Source organism: Trachemys scripta, chromosome 1, assembly GCF_013100865.1.
Source record: "Trachemys scripta elegans isolate TJP31775 chromosome 1, CAS_Tse_1.0, whole genome shotgun sequence".
In the NCBI taxonomy this organism is placed as follows: domain Eukaryota; kingdom Metazoa; phylum Chordata; order Testudines; family Emydidae; genus Trachemys; species Trachemys scripta.
The window spans coordinates 82,127,510-82,149,995 of record NC_048298.1 but is presented as its reverse complement, the minus strand read 5'-3'; the positions used below and the strand labels follow the sequence as shown (position 1 = coordinate 82,149,995).

General features: G+C 42.1%; 1 long non-coding RNA gene across 1 annotated transcript in view; it reads right to left on the bottom strand.

The window, feature by feature from the left end:
- The window catches only part of LOC117878794, a 144,755-nt gene that overhangs the window by 14,777 nt on the left and 107,492 nt on the right, over positions 1-22,486 (bottom strand). The window contains exon 3 of the long non-coding RNA XR_004646093.1: positions 19,821-19,967. This is a non-coding gene — a long non-coding RNA (uncharacterized LOC117878794). The remainder of the gene's footprint in view (positions 1-19,820; positions 19,968-22,486) is intronic.

Sequence of the window (22,486 nt, the reverse complement as noted above, 5' to 3'; positions counted from 1 at the left end):
GTTGCAACACATAGCCTACCTCCCTTCATGTCACACATGAACAAAGCTCTCCCTGAACCCACTGCGGGAAAGCCAAAAAAGACCCAACTCCACCTAGGTCAATCTGGTGGTAAGGGAAAAATTCCTTCACAGCCACCCTAAAGAAAGGTATACCTAACGCAATGCCCAGAGCAGGTCTTGACCAAACCTGGTATTTCATCACCTTAAGGGAAGGGAGGGTGGGTGCTGTCTCAGTCTGCTCCATGTAAAAGGGGGCTTCACCACACGGGCTGCCCCTTTTAAACCCTTCCACCCATCCACATTCCAATGGGTCAGTGTCATCCCTTGTGAAATTATTGCAAAATGGAACCCCTCTCTCTCCCCTCCCCAGCCACAAGCACAGTTTCCTTCATTCGGCCAGCTAGTCAAATTCCTCCCTCGCCACCGCCCACCCCCTTCTTAAAGGTGCAGTGTGATCATACTAGTAATGAGAATTTCAAAATCTAAGTACACGAATAAAGACTGTACATCGGGCATTATCAAGAATTTGCTCAATAATGATTAAGAGAGGAACAGAGGGAATTGCTATAATGAAAACATGAAAAGCAGAATATTTCTGGGGAGGGAGTGTTAAGTTTCATTTAGTATGTAATTATTGATTGTGTTTTTAGGTGAGGTAAACAGTGTTGTGTGTGTATGTGACAGAACTATAAAGTGCTCATTTACTTAATTTCAAACTTTTCAATAACTTTTTGCCAGAATACCTTTTCTCAAGTATGAAATATTCAAACTTTATACAGTAAATTCAACAGAGAATTCAATATAAATTTCAAGTCATTTTTATTTTCATTTATTTCTGTGTCCACCCAATGACTTTTCATTTTGGCATTTTCACTGTAAAAATATTATGTAATTTAGTGAGAATTTAACTGTTAATTCTTGTGTACTGTGCTTTGCTTTTCTCTAATTCCCGAGATAGGATATAGAAAGATTGAAAAATATTTATGTCCTTTACAAATTCCAACTCCTCTTTGCCTTTCACGGATTCATGCAGAGGCCTATAATCCCTACATTATTTCTTATTGACCTGTTCAAGGTTCTTGAATTTATCTCCTTGATATTTTATATTCCTAAGTAGTCCAGAGTGTTGCTCTCTAGTTTCTTATTACAATTCTTCAAGTCACTAATTCTCTCTCATCTTCAGCCTCTTGCATTGACATTTTTTAAGTTGTTTTAAACTGGATATTGAAGTTAACAGGTCATCAGTCTTTATTTGTAATTATTTCCTGCCATTATCAGCTTCAGCACATTGTATTATGGACAAGTGGCATTTAAGGTTGTATATTTAAGGTTAAAACTAGGGTATATTATAAACCTTATTTTAGCTCACATCCACATCCCCAATAACTTTGGCTAGTAAAGTTAGTACAACCTAAGATTTGCTAGGTTTACTCTGAAGTCAAAGAAGAGTCCATTATTATTAGCTAAATTGGGGGAAAAAACGTACATTTTTGAGCTACAGGATGTTAAAAATTACACATTGAAATTAGCATCTTTTCTCTGTGTCCTTCATGCTTAATAAGCACTTGTTACCCTTTAAGGCTGCTCAAATAGTTAACTCTCTTTAAACTTGTGCATTAGCTATACTTGAAGAAAATGTGTTGTAATTAAATCAAAGTCATTAACTATTTATCTAATTACATTGTTTAAGGCTTATATTATAGTAGCACAGAGACCTCACACAGAATTAGGGCCCCACTTGCTATGTGTTGTAAAAACACATACAAAGATGCAGTCCCTGCCTCAAACCTTATAGTCTAAGTGAAATATGAAGAGCGTGGAGAAAGAATATAACCAGACACTTTTTGATATGTTTGCCTTTTTAAGTATTATAAAATAGTTTAAGTTAATGACAACTATCCCTTATCTTGTCCCTAAACTAGTGTTCAAAGTATATCAAATTAGGATGGGGAAGCTCACCAATTTTGTTGACTGCCATCACAGGTATTCACTTAATGTGGTGACGAGGTATTCCATCATGTCTGATGACAGTGTGCAGCCAGGAGAAAATAATGGGGACAAAGTATCAGTATTAAAGCTGGTCAATACTTTTTGTGGAAATATTTTTTCCACAAAGTGTGGACTTTTTTTGAAAATGAAAAGTTTTGTGAAAAATTCTTAGAAAATAAAACTTTGAAAATGTTTGGTTTTTGAAATCCACCAAAACCTATTTTTTTGTTTATTCATTCAAAATCCAGAAAAATTTCAAAAAATATTAGAAGAAAATGAAATTGTTCATTTCTTTTCATTTTTTTAAAAATTACCTTTTTTCATGCCCATAACCATAAAATCTGAGTACCTATGGTATTCAAAAAATGTATCTGAATGGAATTAATGTCCTTAAGCACGATCCACAATAAAGTGTGTGTGTACACACAGCACGCACATGTGTGTGTGTGTTCTAGTCACCCTCATTTCTATAAGTGCACCATTTAGACCTGACCAAGAAGGAGAATCTGTATTGATGTAAAAATAGGCAAAAATAGGGGATTTTTGCCCTGTAACATTTTGAAATATTCTATGCATTTCCCTGAAGTTTACAAGATTATAGGGCATGTATTTCTGCATCTTTTCCTTTGAAGGGGTTGGGCAGCTAGTGGAGAATCATCTTTCTTTAGAAGACGGGGACATGGGACTCCTGGGCTAAGGCATCTTTTCATCTGATAGGTTAGTTACTGATTCACCTACTCATAGAAAGGGTTGGAGCCAAAGAAACCCTTCATCTAACAAGGAGAGGAGCTCCCACAAGATCGGAAGAGGGAGAAGAGTGGGAGCTCTCCTACTACATTTAGAAGAAGGGGAGCTGCACCACTCATATCACCGTACTTAAATTTTAGCTAGCCATCATTAGTAGGCTGATTTCTTCAGATGGGTCCTGAAGAGAGATTTGAAGTAGAGAGCAGTGGTTATAATATAAAACAGTTTGCTCACTGTTGGCTCCACTTCAGAGAGAACTTTCTACACTTCAACTCTGAAAAAATTTCCCTGAGCTCGGTCATTAAGGGTCAATGTTTTTGGAGTTAAAACACTAGGCTTTCCTTATTTGCTGTGCAGGTGTGTTCAAAGTATATTACCTAGTAATTATGTGTTTCTAGTAATGGATTCATTTTAGAATGGCACCCAACTGTTCTTTTCTGTAAAGTAAAAAGAAAACTGTTCAGACTGCTTATGAGTTATAGATAATTTAAAATGCCCCTGAACACAGCCATCCAGTAGCTGCTATATAAGTTATGTTTCCAACCAGGGTTCCAAGGAAAACTCTAGAATCACTCCCATTAATTTCGCACAAGAAAAATATTTTTTATTATTTCAGGTTACTCTACAAATGTTTTGGGATAGCCTCATTTGTTCAAAGCATTTTGAAAGTTACTGATGCTTAAAAATGATATTTTAAAACATTTTACTGAAGTGTCACACATTTTTGGATCCCTCTCAGAAAAATTCTTTGACTAACACTGAAATGTTCCATCCAGTTAATGTATCTAGGACAGGATAAAACTGAAATATTTTCTAAGACTTATTTGGCATAGCAATGGATATTTTATAAAATCTGCACAGCCTGACAGGTCCTTTATGAAGTCCCTGAAGAGCAAGGAAAAAGGGAAGCCCTGGAGACCACGCCTGAACTCCACAGGCAAGGCACAGGGAGCTGGGGAATTTGTGGGAATCCAAAGTTCTGATGCATCAGGTGAGGCAGAGGGAGCAGGGCAATCTGCTGAGCTCATGAGCTCTGCAGAGTAGTGGTACATGTGGGAGACAGGAGACTACAGAGAGAGAAAAGAACTATCCCATTTCGGTGATATATCTGTAACGTGTCAAACAGAGTCGGAGCTCCAAACTATTCTGGGCATGACCAGTGGCAGTAGCTCCAAAGAGAATGAGTAGAGAAACATCAAGCCAATCAAGGCTCTGATTGGATACCAATCTTCCAATCAATAGGGTCTATCTTCCTACACATTTGCAAAAAATAAATGTGAACAGCTCAACAGGTTAATAGCTCAAGAGGTGATCCATATGCCCCTAGGGCCTGCCAATGTACGAGCTCCATGTCAGAAGGAATGTATACTTTCATTCCAAAGAGCAATCTGACTGATTTTCAGATTTGCATTATTGAAGAGTGACCTATTACTGTAATCAATTATTTCCATAACCTTAGAAGTTCCTACATGACCATCCTGAGAATCAAGAAATTACTTAGCTTTTGTTATTGGCTAAGTCAGGTTTGAACCTCAGTCTTTAGAAGTATTCCAGTATGCCACTTACCTTCCCCAAATCAGCTTTATATTTATACACTATACATTTCACTCAGTTTAAACTGAAAATAAACTAGAGGGTTGCACGCTTCGTTGCTCCTCCATTCCTCCTGACAAGCATTCTGTGTGTCACCTCCACCCAGCCCTCTCTATTTCAGGGACTCCCTACACCCACCCTCATGCCAGGGATGTGTGTCCTCCATGTCCCTCTCCCCAGTGTCATTGTCCTCCATTCTCCCTTTCCAGACAAGGAGCTGTGTGCTTTCCATTCTCTTCTTTCCCCCATACCAGGGTTCTCCATTCTCATCACCACCAATGGTTCTGTGTGCCCCCTATTCCCCCCTACACCCGGGAATCTTTGTGTCCCCATTCCCCACACCTGCTTTGAGAGATGAGTCATTTAGGGGGTCAACATGTTGAACTGTATTGGGAGGATAGGCAGAGCTGAGATGGGGAGATACTATTATGCTGGAAGGTATAAATGGCTGCCATCAACTGGCTCTTTGCTCCATAGACAATTTCAGGGGTGCTTTAAACTGCTAGCTCTGCTAACCTGATGCAAGGGGCTCTGTGTTTCCCCTCCCCCATTTCCCTGGTTGTTTTTCTGATTTTCACCAAAATCCATAGAGTTCTGCCCATTGATGCCTAGAACATACCTGAAATCTTGGACTTTATTGAATGCAATATTGAAAAGTTATCATGTTACAGATGGAGAAATGCTGTTGAATTGAGTATAAAACCTCACTTTGCTCAGCCCGAAAACAACATGTCAAAATATTTCCAGGTTTAGATTATAGTAGATTTTCTATTCAAGCAAAAACTAAAAAGAACGATACATTGTGAGAGTTCTATGCTGTTTCCAAATGACATTGTTCTGTAATTCGGTATGATTTAAAATTACACATTTGATAACTGCATATGAAAATGGCTAATGTCATACAAAAGAAAGCAAAAGAAATGCAAGTTAAGGTTACAAAACTTGCATAATCACTAACAACATAATCACTTTTTAAATTTAAATAGGTTGTTCTAAAAACTGAAACAAATCTAAAGTGAATTGAAAATTCAGCAAATGAAAACCAGTGCCAAAACTTTAAAAAGAGTACAATTTTCAGATCTGATCTCTATTATTTAATGTTATATGCTTCCAACTTGCTTGGGATTATACAAAAGAGATATATGAAAATAGACCGTGCCTCAAAGAAGTGACAGTCTAAAAGACCTATATATGAATAGTCACATGGGGAGGCTTAGAGGAAGATGTTAATTTGTATTTTTTGTTAAAATTTAATTTCTCTCACTTATATAAGCTTGCTTGACTGCCAGTCATTTTTGTTTCGGGGTGTAGTGTTTCAGTATCATTTAAGTTGTAGTCAAAGGCAGACAATTATGCTGGCTCCGCTATGACAGTAATGTTCTCCTTGGATACAAAACTGCCACAGATTGATCACCTTTAGGCAGAGCACCCTGGAGTGTGCTCCCCTTGTTTGTTCACATAGTACATTGTGGTGATATTGTTGAGAAGTATGTGAACCGCTGAGCGTCTGACCTGCTCCCGGAAGGTGTGACATGAATTGTGGATGGCCTGAAGCTCCAGCATGTTGATGTGGAGTGAGGCCTCCTGCTCCAACCATAGTCCCTGTACCTTCAGCAACTCCAGGTGAGTCCCCCAACCCAGCAGGGAGGCGTTGGTAACCACTGACTTGGTTGCTGAGGGTCGGGTGAAGGGAATGGTCTAGCAAATGCTCTCTGGACACATCCACCACTGCAAGGAATCCAGGACTAGTGGAGATAGACAAACCAGTCTGTACAGAGAATGTAGGCTGCCCCTGAGCCACATTTGAAAGGGGGAAAGGCACAAATGTTCAAACTGGACCAACTGTGTGCAAATGGACATGTGGTCCAACAGTCTCAGACACATTCAAACTATCATGGAAGACTGAGGTTGCAGACTGAGGCAAAGACATTAAATTATCTGAAAACGGTTGGTCAGTAGGAATGCTCTCAATGTAATGGAATCTAACAGGGCCTAAATGAACTCGATTTTTTGAGTGAGAGTCAAGGTTGACTTTTCGGTGTTGAGGAGACCAAGACGGTTGAGCAAGTGCAATATAGCGCTGATGTGAGAGAGAACTTCCTCTTTGGATGTGTCCCTCAGTACCAATTGTTGATGTATGGGAAGATTTGGATTCCCTTTTTTTCTGAGATATGTCATAACCATGACCATCCATTTGGTGAAAGCTCAGGGGTGGAAAAGAGGTTGAATGGGAGGACCATGTATTGAAAGTGGCATTCTCCCATGATTAAGAGAAGGAACTTTCTGCAGCTAGGTAAAATTGCCACATGAAAGTAGGCATCCTGAAAGTCCAAAGCGGCAAACCAGTCATTCTGAGACAATGCAGAGAGGATAGTTGATAGAGTGACCATTCGGAACCTCGTATACCTGATATATTTATTGAGGCCGCAAAAGTCGAGGATGGGTCTCATCCTTCCCTTGGATTTGGGTAGTACCGGGAGAAGAAGCTATCATCCTGGTGTTTCAGCAGAACCTTCTCCACTGCTCCCAAAAGCCAACAGAGAGCTGACCTGCTCATGGAGCAGAATCTTATGAGAGGGGTACCTGAAGAGGGACAGGGAGGGAGGATGGGGAGGAGGTGTGGAGAAGAACTGGATGGCATAACCCCCATCTGACAGTGTCTAGGATCCAGCTGTTGGACTTGATTGAGCCCCATGCATTGTGAAAGCAGGCCAGCCTGTCCCCAAAGGGGTGGGATGATGAGGAGGGAGAAGCAACAACTGGAACAGTGCTCTGGACCAAGGAGTCAAAATGGGCATTAAACAGCACAGGGGGGAAGGCGTGTGGACTGGCTGACCTCCAAGCCTGACTGCTTTCTCCTGTGGAATCTATCCCTCTTTCTGGGGTAGTCCCATTGCTTTGGAAGAGGGAAAGCCTGAGAAAATGGGTGCTGCAGGAGATGCTGCTGCTGCTGCTGCGTGCCATAGTGGCGCTTCTGCGCTGCCGGTGTGTCCATCCTCAAGGACTTCAGGTAGCATTATGACATACCCAGGATACAATCCAGACTCATACGTAGCTGTGTCACTCCTGTCCTCTAACCTGGGGTACCCATTACACTGTTTTACTGCTGTAGCCTCTAGTCTGTGCTTCTCACAAACAGCCTCCAGCATAGCAAGTCACTCCCAGCTATGTTTGTGTGTGCTGCAGCTAGCCAGCCACACCTTGGCTCTCACCAGCCTTGGTTCTATATCAGGGTGACCTCAACATATCCCGACTCCTAGATTTTCCCCCAGAAATGTATGTCCTATGCTGTATAGCCCTCTCCTGAACAATGCAAACTTATATAAAGTCCGTCCTTTTATTAATTGAAATGATATGCACACATCGTTACCCTACGTGGAGTTTCCCAGACACTTGATTTAAACACACTGGATTAGATAAAACAACAAGTTTATTAACTACAAAGAGATAGATTTTAAGTGAGTACAAATAATAAGACGTAGAAGTCAGAAATAGTTCTAAGAAAAATAAAGATTAAATGCAACTGGTGCCTAATTTAAACTATGTTAAATTCAAAGCAAAGTTTTTTGCTACATGCTCTCAACAGTCTTACTGAGCACACATTCTGTTATTTGAGACAGACCCATTTGCCAACTTCAGTTTGAACATGTGTTAAGATCACCAGACAGTGGAATCTTATAACTTCACATATAAAGTATGTGCGTCAGCATTATCAGGACAATACTGACCAGCAAGTTATGAGTTTTCAGAATACCTTACAAGGCATACAAAGACTGATTTCCCTCCTCCCTCTTTGAAAACTTCTTGTCCCCCCATTTGGTTCCTCTGGTCAGGTGTCAGCTAGGCTATGTGAACTTCTTAACCCTTTACAGGTAAAAGAGGAATTAATCCTTAACTGTCTGTTTATGACAGAGGGGCTATAAATGGTGCAGCCCTAAGAAAGTCCTGGACCAATAGTGAGGTCAGGACCGAAAGGCAGAGGAGGTCTGCGGCTGCCTGGTACATTGACCTGGAAATACTTGGTACTGGTGTCTCCCTCATTAGTACCAGACTTGAGAGATGCCCAGAAGCCAGAGCCAGAACCAAACAGTACAGGATTTCTAACCTCCCTACTCAGTTCAGGGAAGCGTCACATGTAACCGCACCAAACTCCACACCAGCACTGGCTCCATGCCTGTACTTTTACTTGGGGAGGCAGAAGAGTTGCCCTAAAACTGAGTGAGATCTTGATTGGTCTTCTGCAACCTTTTTCTCAGCGCAGTTGACGGGGAACAGCTCCTCCATTTCTTCGGAGAGGTGCCTGCTCCAGAACATGAAGCAGCAGCATTCTTGGAGCCAGAGGGTGATCTTCAGCCCAAAGAGGCCTCAGTACTGGATCAGGCCCCATAGCCTGTTCGAGCAGTTGCTGCTTGACGCAAAGGTCCCAAGCCACCTCAGTTCTTTTCTTGAATGATCTTCGGATCACGCAATGCTCCTTGAGGTGGGCCTCACCGAGACAGAGCAAGCACCGCATGTGGGGACCACTGCTGGGGATCACTCTTCCACTCAAAGGACAATGTTTAAACCCCAGTTAGGGCATCACTGGGGAAACAAACTACTAACTATATACAATAAGAAACCAGACTATTTGTGAGGTTGTGAAGCCACAACCACACAGAGCTCCAACCCCAGCCATGGGCAGTAAGAAGGAACTGAGTGGGATCAGGGCAATGCTACCTCATATAGCCAGGGGAGTGGCCATAGCCACAAGCACTGCCCTTCTCAGGTACTGTTAGGCAAAATTTCGAGCTCTGACACTGCAGGTGTGCACACACTAAGTGGAATAGACGTCTCCATCTATTTGAAGAAGAAACAACAGAATTAATTTAACAAAAGCTTTTAATGATACTCATTGGTGATAACTTGCTCAGATTCTGCACCTTGCTTCAAGGACACATTATTAAAACAACCATTTGTGGAAGAGCTGGCTGGCCATTTCAAGCACCCCTCTTCTGCTGTCTCCAAGCTGCACTGCAAACAAAAAGGAATTACTCTGGACTGTTGTACAGTTTATTCAAGATGTTGTGACCTGGTGAAACTCTACTTAGGCATCTGCTGGAAAATAAACAGGATTTCACTATCTTTTGTTAGAAGGTTCTTGACTCCATCATAATAGCATAACAGAGATTATAATTTAAGTCCTGGAACTGTTCAAGGAAATAATGTAGAAATCAGTTTTTAATAAAGCCAACACTTTTGTGATCATCCCTGAAGTTCATACAACATCCATCTGCCATACACAAAATGCCACAGGAGTTCTTCCACACTGAGACAGAGAAAATATACAGTTGCCTGTATGTTTGACTCAGGTTTAAGAACTACAGACAGATGCTCTATTGTTCCTGAGCTCCTCAAGGCAAAATTATAGTCCCATATTCTGTAGGCTGCACCAGATTAGCCTTGGCCCTGACTATAAATTAGGGAAGCCTAGAAACTGCTCTTACACCCATAGTATATGCTTCCTAACAGACCAGATGCCAGCTGAGAACTGTCAGAGCCAGAGGTTTCATAGGAGCTAGTACAAGACAATAGAATGAACTCCTGTAGCATCAAAAAACTACTACAAACCTCATCATTTTCCATTCTAAGTGCAAGGCACACTTCTTTGACCTGATCTTCATTTATAAAAACAAAGAGCCAAACATATATATTTACATTTTAAAAGGTCACTATACATTTTTTCCCCCTGGGATGAGGGAAGTGAGAAAGGGAAGTATGTAGAGAGCAAAAAATCTCAGAATAGATGCTAGTCACATTACTCAGTGCACTTCTGGAAGGTGCTCACATAGCACCATGATGGGTGTAGCGTAAGAATCTGAATAGAATGTAATGTAATATAGTGGCTACAGCCAGAAACCAGCTCCTCTGCACTGCCTGAGTGGCACAAAAGATCCAAATTATACCTGAGTATGTGGCCCTCTCTAAATTCAGAAACCACACTGCTACCACAGCTGCCATCTTGAAAAAAAATGCCAGAATAGATATAACAAATGCAAGGAGCTGCTGAGGGAAAATAATGACCAACTGTCTGCCTCCAGTGATAATGTATTGGAGGAGCTTGCAATATCTGACAGAGCCCAATATACCATGGCGAAATGGTAGGAACAACATTATATACTTTTACATAAGACTTCCAAATGTTTCTCTAGCACCAAAGAAAGACTAGAGAATTCTTCATCTGAAGCAGTCTTCATCTGAAGCGGTCATGTCAATTTTGTAGAGTTTCATAAGAGAGTGTACACCAACCTCCCTGTTCAGGTTTTGTTTAGGCAGATGGGATGAAGTACTGTGGTTGTGTTATTGCTCACCACATGAACGGCTGGATTTCCCCTTGGAAGGAGGTTGACTATTGCATTCCCCACTGTCTGCAACTCCAGGAAGTTGATGCTGAGCTGAAATTCTTGGAGAACCCATTTGTCCTGATCTCCCCATCCAAAGAGTTTGTGATAAGTCACCATGCATGTTACTGGCAGATCTGCCAGTTCGACCTTGGATTGCCAACACTGAAGAGACTGAATGTCCAGAGGAATCATCAATAGGGGTCTATATTGTGAGGCTTGTAGTTCCAGATACCCACAATACAGAAATCCATTTCTAAGTAAATGGTAAGATGCCAGCAGGGAGGAGAGCAGTTTAGAGAAAGCACCGAGATAAAGTGCTCAACCTACAGGGCTGCGGCCACAAATCACACATTTGAAAATTGAGTTTATATATAAATATCATCATTTATAGATTTCAGAGTAACAGCCGCGTTAGTCTGTATCCGCAAAAAGAAGAACAGGAGTACTTGTGGCACCTTAGAGACTAACAAATTTATTAGAGCATAAGCTTTCGTGGACTACAGCCCACTTCTTTGGATGCATATAGAATGGAACATATATTGAGGAGATATATATACACACATACAGAGAGCATAAACAGGTGGGAGTTGTCTTACCAACTCTGAGAGGCCAATTAATTAAGGGAAAAAAAACTTTTGAAGTGATAATCAAGCTAGGCCAGTACAGACAGTTTGATAATAGGTGTGAGAGTACTTACAAGGGAAGATAGAGTCAATGTTTGTAATGGCTCAGCCATTCCCAGTCCTTATTCAAACCGGAGTTGATTGTGTCTAGTTTGCATATCAATTCTAGAATACACACAATAAAAAGCTTATGCTCTAATAAATTTGTTAGTCTCTAAGGTGCCACAAGTACTCCTATCATTTATAGACTACACCCACTTATGTTACCATACATACATGATAGAGAGATAGACAGAATGAACATGATTTAAGATATATTTGTCCTTTATTTATATGATAATGGAATTATTGCCTTGATCACTTGTATCATTTGGTGGACTTTCTGATGTGTATTCTGGGATATGGTGGGCTATCTCCAAGTTTGATTTCTGCCTATGGGACACACTTTCGATAAGTGTACCCATTACTTTGTATTGCTATCAAGATGTTTAGCCAAACTCAGAGTTCAGTTACACCAGTGTCATCCATTATAATTCCACTGATTTTACTGGTAAAAATCTAACATAACTCCTTTGAAGATGATTTACGCCAGTGTAGATGAGATGAGGAACTGGCCTATACCACCCACCACATTTGATCTAAAATGGGATTTTCACAAGTGCTTAAGTGAGTCAGATACCTACCTCACTTAAGCACTTGTGAAAATCCTATCCCTACACTACTGTACTTAGCTAAAATATTTTGTCAAACATCTTCAAAAATAACCTGAAACATCTACATTGCATCACAAATGGAGTTTAATTTTTAAAATTTCTACTGATTATATGTAGGATACATTTTATATATAAATACACACACACACACATCTGTGAGAGCAAGACAACATTAATGTATAAATAATGTTGTCATATAAAGGTTTTATTAGCATGATTTTGAGACTGCTAGCTACTCACAAGTGAAGAAGCCACAAGTGAGTTATACAGATCATCCCAAATACGTTTCCAGTAAATCTTTATGTCAGAATACCACTCCATACTATTAAGTATCTTCACATGCCATATATTTCAAAGAAAAAGTATTTTAGAAATATTTTGATGATCAAAGCAATTTTATTAACAATATTTGTGTATCTGTCCACTTATAACGCCAAGTGCCTTGGTACCATCACTACAGCTGTCTATTGCTTAGGAGAATTGTAACTAATATATATTTTTAAAACCTCAAAAAATGTATATAAAAAGTTTTTCTAGCACTTGAAAATATCAGATATTGCAGGACTTTCAAGAACTAGAAGCAAGTACTGGGTGTGCCATCAGGAAGGTGGGGATCCTCCCTTTCCAATAGTAAAAACCTCCCATTTCAAACCTTGATGGATCATGAGATGTTGAATCTTATCTGTCACTGGTCCTGGACTGAATATTTCCCAACCTGGGTAATAAGTAATGACATTTTTGGTGTGTGGGGTGTGTTCACATGTATGTTCATGCACGTGCGTGCTGGGTCTCTGCTTTCCTGGGGGAGGGGGGGCAAATCTCCAATCCTTAAAATATACACTAGGCACAAGGGACATTTTGATTGTTTTTATGCTAATGCTAAGAAGAAAAGAATGAAAGGATAATTTATGCCCCCTGCTGACACTGATTTTGTCCCAGTTTCTTAAGCTTTCACAGTTAAAGTTTAATTAATATTTTTTCAGACTTTCAGTTGCTGGAAATGGGGGTTGCGAATTGGCAGCACTAATCACCAGTTGCTGGCTATTAATGACAGCACTGCACAGCACTTCTTTAGTATTGTTTTAACCTCACTTAAACAAGATGTCTGGTAGACAATATTCAAGTGGAGCAGCTGTAGACCTTGCATGAACAATGAAAGAAAACAGAAGTAAGGAAACAGAGGTTAACAATGAACAAAGCATAAACTCACAATCAGTCTTGTAAATAACATGCAGTTAGTAGATAAAGAAATAGTAAACAGAGTAAAGTGATAAGCTTGCAGCTGCAGCTTTGCTTACTTGCATATTTTGTAGGTCATGGGTCATTCATGATCTGTACAGGGATTGGTTACAAAAATTAACAGACCAATCAGAAATGTATGATTTGTTCTGGATGAGCTGAGTGGAAAAGGTTTCAGAGGGAATCCCAACAACAATAAAAATGAAAACTAAATTAGGAAGACAGAATATTGTAAACAAGTTACCAAAACTTACTATTTCTCTGCTAGTACTGCTTTCAGAATCATCTTCCAAAGATTCTGGACCGTCTTCCTCAGAAAGTGATAATCAAAGTAAAGATATGGATATGAACTTGTTCCCTCAGGAGAGAGAAGAATTAAATGCAACTGTTCCTGAAATCTAGGACAAAAGTAATGATAAAAGAGATGACCCATATTTCCTACCTCTTGTCTGTACAGAAGGCAGAGAGAATAATAGTAATAAGGATGATGTTGCTGTTAAAGTTGAACAAAATCTGGCTAACTGGTCTTCTTTGATAATTGAGGAGTTATGGCATTGTTTGAAAGAAACAATGGACAATGCCGAGTAAAATGATGACAATCAAATGGAAGCACAAACATTGTACCAGAAAATGTGCCAACTGAAAACTACATTTATGAGTATCTTATGAGATGTAATACTAGAGAGGTTTGACAAAACAAGTGTAAAGCTTTAAAAGCCCGCGCCGCTTCCAGCAGCTCCGGAGCAGCAAACCATGGCCACTGGGAGCGGCAATCGGCCGAACCTGCGGACGGGCCCGCCAAGGGCTTTCCCTGCACAAGCGGCGGAACAAGTTTGCGAACCACTGATCTAGACCATTCCTGATAGGTGTTTGTCTTAAAAATCTCCAATGATGGAGATTCCACAACCTCCCTAGGCAATTTATTCTAGTGCTTAACCACTCTAAAAGTTAGGATGTTTTTCCTAATGTCCAACCTAAACTGCCCTTGCTACAATTTAAGCCCATTGCTTCTTGTCCTATTATCAGAGGTTAAGAAAAAGAATTTTTTCTCCCTCCTCCTTGTAACAATCTTTTATGTACTTGAAAACCGTTATCATGTCCCCTCTCAGTCTTCTCTTCTCCAGACTAAACAAACCCAATTTTTTCAATCTTCCCTCATAGATCATGTTTTCTAGACCTTTAATCATTTTTGTTGCTCTTCTCTGGACTTTCTCCAATTTGTCCACATCTTTCCTGAAATGTGGCAACCAGAATCGGACACAATATTCCAGTTGAGGCCTCATCAGCGCAGATTAGAGCGGAATAATTATGTCTCGTGTTTTGCTTACAATTGTCCTGCTAATACATCCCAAAATGATGTTTGCTTTTTTGCAACAGCATTACACTGTTGACTCATATTTAGCTTGTGATCCACTATGATCCCCAGATCCCTTTCCGCAGTACTCCTTCCTAGGCAGTCATTTCCCATTTTGTATGTGTGCAACTGACTGTTCCTTCCTAAGTGGAGTACTTTGCACTTGTCTTTACTGAATTTCATCCTATTTACTTCAGACCATTCTCCAGTTTGTCCAGATCATTTTGAATTTTAATCCTATCCTCCAAAGCACTTGCAACCCCTCCCAGCATGGTATCATCCACAAATTTTATAAGTGTACTCTCTATGCCATTATCTAAATCGTTGATGAAGATATTGAACAGAACCCAGACCCAGAACCAATCTCTGTGGGACCCCACTCATTATGCCCTTCCAGCATGACTGTGAACCACTGATAACTACTCTCTGGGAACGATTTTCCAACGAGTTATGCAGCAGCCTTATTGTAGCTCCATCTAGATTGTATTTCCCTAGTTTGGTTATGAGAAGGTCATGAGAGACAGTATCAAAAGCCTTATATATGAACACATTCTTCACAAAGCTCCAGTACTTGAATCAAATTAAACCATTTTCTAACTTTTAAATTGGCCAACTATAAGAAGCTACACTGCCTGATCTACATTAAAGAAAAACTCGTTAAAAAGAAGCTTCCACTTTTTTTTCCTATCAAGACAGTATAAGCTACAGTAGTGAGCTGAAAATAATCTGTAGGTTCTTCTTCAAGTGATGTCCCTACGAGTGCCCCACTGTAGGTGTGGCAGCTTCCCCTATGCCTGGGATCAGAGCTCTTCAGTAGCAGTGCCTGTTGGACTGCACATGCGCTCTTCCCTGTCTTGCGCCATGAGCGGCATCTATATATAGCACTGTGTTGCCCAAACCTTTCCCCCCCACCCCGTTTCTTTTAACTGCCTTTCATCTGGGACGGAATCCGGAGCAGAGCTCTTCTATCCTCTGAGTCATTAGATAATGCCTTACCTGTTCACTTAGTTTAGTTTAGTAGTTACTTGTTTCCTTTACCATCCTCTTCCTTAAAAAAAAAAAATTCCCCCTTCTTACCCTTCCAGTTAATTCTTAGCTTAGATTCCGTTTTCCCATTTCCCACCCTTCGTGACCGGGAAGCATTCTCCCTCATCGTTATGCACAGATTGCCTGGGTTTAAGAGGTGTGTTTCCTGCTGTGGGGCCTTCCCAGTAAGCTACAGCCACTCACAGTGCATCCATTGCCTGGGAGAGGGACATGTCGCACAGAGGTGATCCATTGTCACAATCTGACTGCCAGGGCTGGAAAGGTCTGAGACATTTGCCTGAGACCTCTCCCAATGGAGAGATCCCAGTGACCAGTGATTCCCTCACACGGCTGTCACGCTCCGCTAGGTCATCCACTGACTCTCATGCAGCATGTCCTTCCAAGAAGAAATCCTCTCTTTCTGGAGCTGATGGGAAGAAATGGGCTACCTCATTGCTTTCTGAGAAACTACCCACCAGAACATCATCCCCTATGAGGTCAGTAGCCTCAACATCTTTGGCTCCCACGACCCTCCAGTACATCCAGTACCAGAGCTAAAGAGAGGCCTAGAGACTGTAAACAAGCAGACCTACAGGTAACCGCACTGTCTCTCAGCATCAGGGAATGTGGTGCGAGACCTTAGAAAACAGTGCCGACCACCCCAAACAAATTGGCTTTGAGCCCCATGGCACTAACTAAACTGCCGGGCACCAGCAGCTCTATTGGCACCGACATCTCTATCAGCACTGAGCAAGCTCTTGGCACCAATACGCCCTCTGGCACAGACTATACCCTTGGCACCAAGCAAGCCTTCAGCACCTAATAAGTCCTTGATGCCATCTGCTGACTGTTCCAGAGAATGCACTTTTCCCTTTGCATCGATCCAACTGGTGAAGATGATGCTCCTCCCTCCTCCGCAGGAGTTCAGATCCTTGGGTATCTGATGATATCTTACATGCCTGAGTCGCCACTACACAGACACGAGCCTCCTCCATCTTCATCCTCTTCTCCACAGTCACAATACTGCTCCCTTTCTCTTACAAGGATGGCACCACCCTTACCCAGTAAGGAAGAGGAGGATAAATACCCTGTCCCACCCTCATATTCCAGACAGGCACTAAAGGAGTCATCTACATATGTCCTCACTATCTGCACCCTGCAACCCCAAACCAGGGCCCCGATATTGACTGCCATGGATACAACCCCACATGCCACTCCCTCCACATTGGCCATACCGGGATCCATGGGCCATGCACAGATCACAGTTTCCAAAGCCTCCCATAGAACAAAGCCAGAAACACCCACTTTCACCATCCTCATCCATCACTTGACCACTAGGGACCGACCAACTCTCGATAGCGGACCAGGAAGAACTCCACTTCTCTTCTTCCTATGATGAGGCTATCATGCCTTCACCCTCTATGCCAGCAGATGATTTTAAACACTTCCAGGAGCTGTTTCGTAGGATTGCAGACTCATTCCAGATTCCTCTGGAACAAGTGAAAGAACAACATCACAAGCTGCTCAATATCCTGCACACCTCTTTGTCTGCAAAGATAGCCCTCCCTATCAATGAGGTCCTTCTTGAACCAGCTAAGGTGCTCTGACAGACCTCAGCATCCATCCCACCTACCTGCAAGCAGGAGGACAAGAAATATTATGTCCCCGCTAAAGACATGGAATTTCTTTTTTCTCATCCCACTCCAAACTCCCTGGTTGTCAATGCCATGCACGAAAAGAGGCACAACTATCAAGCAAGAAACACCCCTTATGACAGAAACTGGAAGCAACTGGACCTATTCGGCTGCAAGCCTTACTCATCAGCCATTCTCCAATTCCGCATGTCCAATTACAAGGCTCTCTTGGCCAAATACAATTAAGTCAACTACTTTAAGATACAGGAATTCTGCCAGAAGAAGGAGCAAGTCCAGTCACTCATATCTGGAACCTCTTGGCCCATACAGCTTTACAAGTCTCCTTGGATTCCGCTGATACAACTGCCCATTCCATTGCGAGAGCCGCAGTCATGAGACAAGTGTCATGGCTACACCACTCTGGACTCCCTAGGAGGTGCAAACCACTGTTGAGGACCTACCCTTTGAGGTTCCCAAATTATTCTCAGAACACACAGATGAGTCCCTACACTCCCTAAAGAACTCTCGAGCAACTCTCCACTCTCTTGGCATTTATACGCTAGCGCCAAAGAGGCAACCGGGGAAATACCTAACTCCCCCGAGATCCCGACCACTACTTTTCACCCCGCACCGACAGTATGACACACGACGCTGATGACAGAAACCCCCTACGAAGCGCAAACGCTCGACTCCTCTAGGGGCTCTCACACTCCTTCATCCAAACAACTATTTTGATGGTTTGGTTGAGGCCCCAAGAAGCCTCCCCCCATTCCAGTCACTATAACCATCTCCATCATCCCACCAGTTTGGTGACCATTTAGCTCCTTTCTATGCATCATGGTGGCCAATTACTTCAGACAAGTGGGTCCTAGAGATCAATGAAGGATATCCCATCCCATTCCTATCTATACCACCCAGTCAGCTTCCCTCTCTGTTCCTCTTCAGGGACCCTTCTCACAAACACATTCTAGGAGAAGAAATAAACCACCTTCCGCAACTGGGAGCTATAGAACTGGTCCCATCCCAACACAGAGGAAAGAATTTTTACTCCCATTTTCTTTCTGATCCAAATGAAATCTGGCAGGTGGACAACAATCCTAGACCTATGAAACCTCAATAAGTTACTCAAACTGCAATGCTTCAAGATGGTTACCCAATTTGACCATTATCCCAGCATTGAAACAGGGGGTCTGGTTCTCAGCCTTCCACCTCCAAGACACGTATTTTCACATCACAATACACAGACAGTTCCTCTGATTCATCATGGGGACCAATCACTACCCTTCAGACTCTCTACAGCTCCCTGAGTATTCTCCAAAGCCCTCACAGTAGTTACACTACTTACCTACTTATACAAACAGGGCATCATTATATTTCGATACAACTGTCTCCTCAAAGACTCATCCAAACCCGACGCCCTTCACACTGTACAACCCACAATGGACCTCTTTTTGAGCCTCGGCCTTTGCATAAGCCTAGAAAAATCAACACTATCACCAGTGCAACACCTGGAGTTTATTGGGGTACAATTGGATGCCATAAGAGCCAGAGCCTTCCTCCCAGCTTACTGATTTTTGGTGATAGTCGATCTCATATCCACGGTGAGAACCCGTCCCCAGATCTCAGCCAGGATGTGTCTCCAGCTCCTCGGCCACATGGCAGCAGCCACTTTTATGGTAAAGTATGCAAGATTGCATATGTGCTGTTTCCAGGTGTGATTATGTAAGGACTACGTACCTCACAGACGCAGCCTTCACAAACTCCTATCCATGCCTATCAAGGGCAAGGACTCTCTAAGCTGGTGGACACAACTCAAAAACGTCTGTGTTGGGGTCCCTTTCCTTCAACCAGCACTGTCCAGGATACTAACCACCAATGCCTGCTTAATCATTTGGGGAGCGTACCTTCAGACCTATACCATGCAGGGCAGATGGTCCTTAACCAAATCCACCCTACAGATCAACTTCCTAGAGTTCAGTGTGGTCCACAATGCCTGCCGACATTTTCTACCATTGATCAGACATTGCACTATAAGAGTTATGACAGACAATAGTGCCTGCATTTTCTCCCTAGACCGGCAAGGCAGAGCGTGATCCCACTCTCTATGCTTGGAAGCACTGAAATTATGGAACTGATGTATGGAACCACAACATGACCATCTCAGCCGCATAACTCCCAGGACACCAGAACGCCACAGCAGACTCACTGAACAGGAGATTCGCCCAAGACCGTAAGTGGGAGCTGGAAACACAAGCCCTACACCACATATTCAGCTGCTGGGGATTCCCAACCATAGCTCTCTTTGCCAAACTGGAGAACGGCCAGTGTCCTCAATTCTGCTCAAGAGCGGGCCTAGTCCGCGGATTCCTGGGAGATGCATTGCCCCTCACATGGGATGCCTGCTACTCTATGTCTTTCCTCCCTTCCCCCTTCTGTTCAAAGTACTCAACAAGGTTCAAGGGCACTGAGCCAGAGTCATTCTTATAGCTCCAACATGGTCATGACAGATCTGGTATACTTACCTTATTCTCATGCAGAATGTCCTTCAATCACTCTGTGATTGACTCCACAACTCCCCTCGCAGGATGCAGGCCAAATCCTCCATCCCGATGCACAGTTACTTCATCTGAAGGCATGGATCCTCCATGGTTTCGGGATTCGGAGCTGACCTGTTCAGAGGTAGTAAAAGAGGTACTCTTGAATAGCAGATGTGACACAACTCAACGCACTTGCCTCCAAACTGGACAAGATTCTGATTTGGGTGCACCACCAATCACGCCACAGCAATGAGCATTTCATTACCACTCATCTTAGATTATATTTTACTTCTTAAAAGATTAGGGTTTATATCAGCTCCATTTGTGTACACTTAGCCGCCATCATGACCTTTCACCCCAATATAGACGGCCATGCTGTTTTCACCCACCCACTCATGAAGAGCTTCCTGAAAGGCCTCCAAAATGTTTACCCTCATATACGGGATCCCAACTCAGCTTGGAACCACATCCTTGTCCTACACGGTCTTAGTAAACGACTATTTGAAACAATGGCAATATGCTCTTATGTTCATCTATCCATGAAAACAGCATTTCTTGTTGCTATTACTTTTGCCAGATGGATAGGAGAAAGTGGAGAGCTCATGGCATACTCCCCATACAACATTTTTCCACGTACAAAGTTCTTACCCAAGGTACCATCCTCCTTCCATCTACATCAACCTATCCACCTACCCTGTTTTTTTCAAAACCACAGCAACCAAGACGGGGCGGCATTACACACCTTGGACATCAGGCGAGCATTAGCCTTTTATCCGACAGAACTAAATCTTTCAGACGATTGCCATGCTTATTTCTATCAATGGCCAAAAGATCAAAAGGCATAGCCATTTCTAAACAACACCTTTCCAAGTGGACCTTGCAATGTATAAACCTGACCTATCAACTACACAAATCGACAACCTTCTCCTGGAACATCCCATTTGCTGACATTTCCAAAGCAGCCACTTGTGCATCCACAGACATTTTTAGCCATCACTACACAATTACTCATGATGCAACTTCAGAAGACCTATTAGGACACATTGTTCTCTCATCCGCATTAAATGCCATTCCAAAGCCCCAGTCTTCCAACTCACAGCACTGCTTTACAGTCACCGACAATGGAGCATCAATAGTGACATCACTCAAAGTAGAGAGGGTTAGTCACCCTGTGCAGTAACTGAGGTTCTTCGAGATGTGTGTCCCTGTGGGTGCTCCACTACCTGCCCTCCTCCCCTCTGCTTCTCAGCCTAAAGATAGAGAGAGAGAGAGAGCTGCAGTAGAGAAGGAACTGGGAGGGGGTGGTTGGACCACACAGTGCTATATATAGATGATGCTCACGGGACAAGATGGGGAGGAGCACATGTGCAGTCCAACAGGCACTGCTACCAAAAATCTCTGATCCCAGGTGCAGGGGGCACTGACACACCTACTGTGGAGCACCAATGGGGGCACATACTCGAAGAACCTCAGTTACTGCACAGGGTGGGTAACTCTCTCTTGTAGTTAGTTTGGATTGTTAAACTGGTTTATTTCTATTTACAAGGGATTTCAATGTCATGTAGATACAAAAAATTGTAATGGGATTTATGCCAAAGGTAGGTTACAATTTTACTCAGTGGGGAAGAACCTAAATAATTTTAACTGATAACCATTAAGATGGACATAATCTGTTGAAACAGCTTGTAGGGTTTATATATTTGTGGGGGGGGGGGGGAATACTAGGCACAGCCTCCTAGAGTAAATACTTGATGAGATACAGCCTGATCCAGTCTAAAAATTAGGTGCATCAAAAAAGACTCAGAAGAAAAAAAGTTAGAGAGAACATTAGACTTTTGAGTCTCAGAGAAAGAATTCCTTGTTCTCTAAGAGAATATATAATGGCATCTTGGGAGGGTAGGACTGTTTCACTGAGCCTCTGAAATACCTCATTGTCATCATGCAAATCCCAAAAGGACACAGCCTCCTGGCAGATCAAGTGTTATCCATATCAAACTCAGGCAAGGTTTAAGGTGGTCTGAGTACCACCAAAGTTTTTGCACCCACATGATTGCTGGCCACATAGTGGAATTTCTTGGTACACATGCTTCAGAATTCATTGATCTTTCATTCTAATAATATTTCCATACCAAGAAAGCTGCTGAAACTAAACCATTGTTGTTGGAGGCAGTTGTTGGGTTGGGTTTCAAATATCCTTATTTCTGATCTTGTCCTGCCACTTGATATGGAATAGCTGATGAAGATGACAAGAATAAAAAATGTCTGAAATACATATTTATTGTCAAATTTGTCAATAGTATAGTATTCTGTATGTGATCATTTATTATTACACAATATTAAATGACAAAAAACTATTTGGTTTGTCATCTAGTGATCTCAGTAATGGTTGGACATAGGTGGCTGAAAGCAGATTTTGTTTTTGGTAATTACAGAGTGCATGTTCCATCATACCTATCCAGGATAAAAGGACTGATGAAATTAAAGTGAGTTAATCTAAGACAGCAGCAAAGGTTGAGATTGGGCACTTAGTAGGTTATATGCCTTAGGAGTACAGTAACTCCTCACTTAAAGTCGTCCCGGTTAACGTTGTTACGTTGCTGATCAATTAGGGAACATGCTCATTTAAAGTTGTGCAATGCTCCCTTCTAATG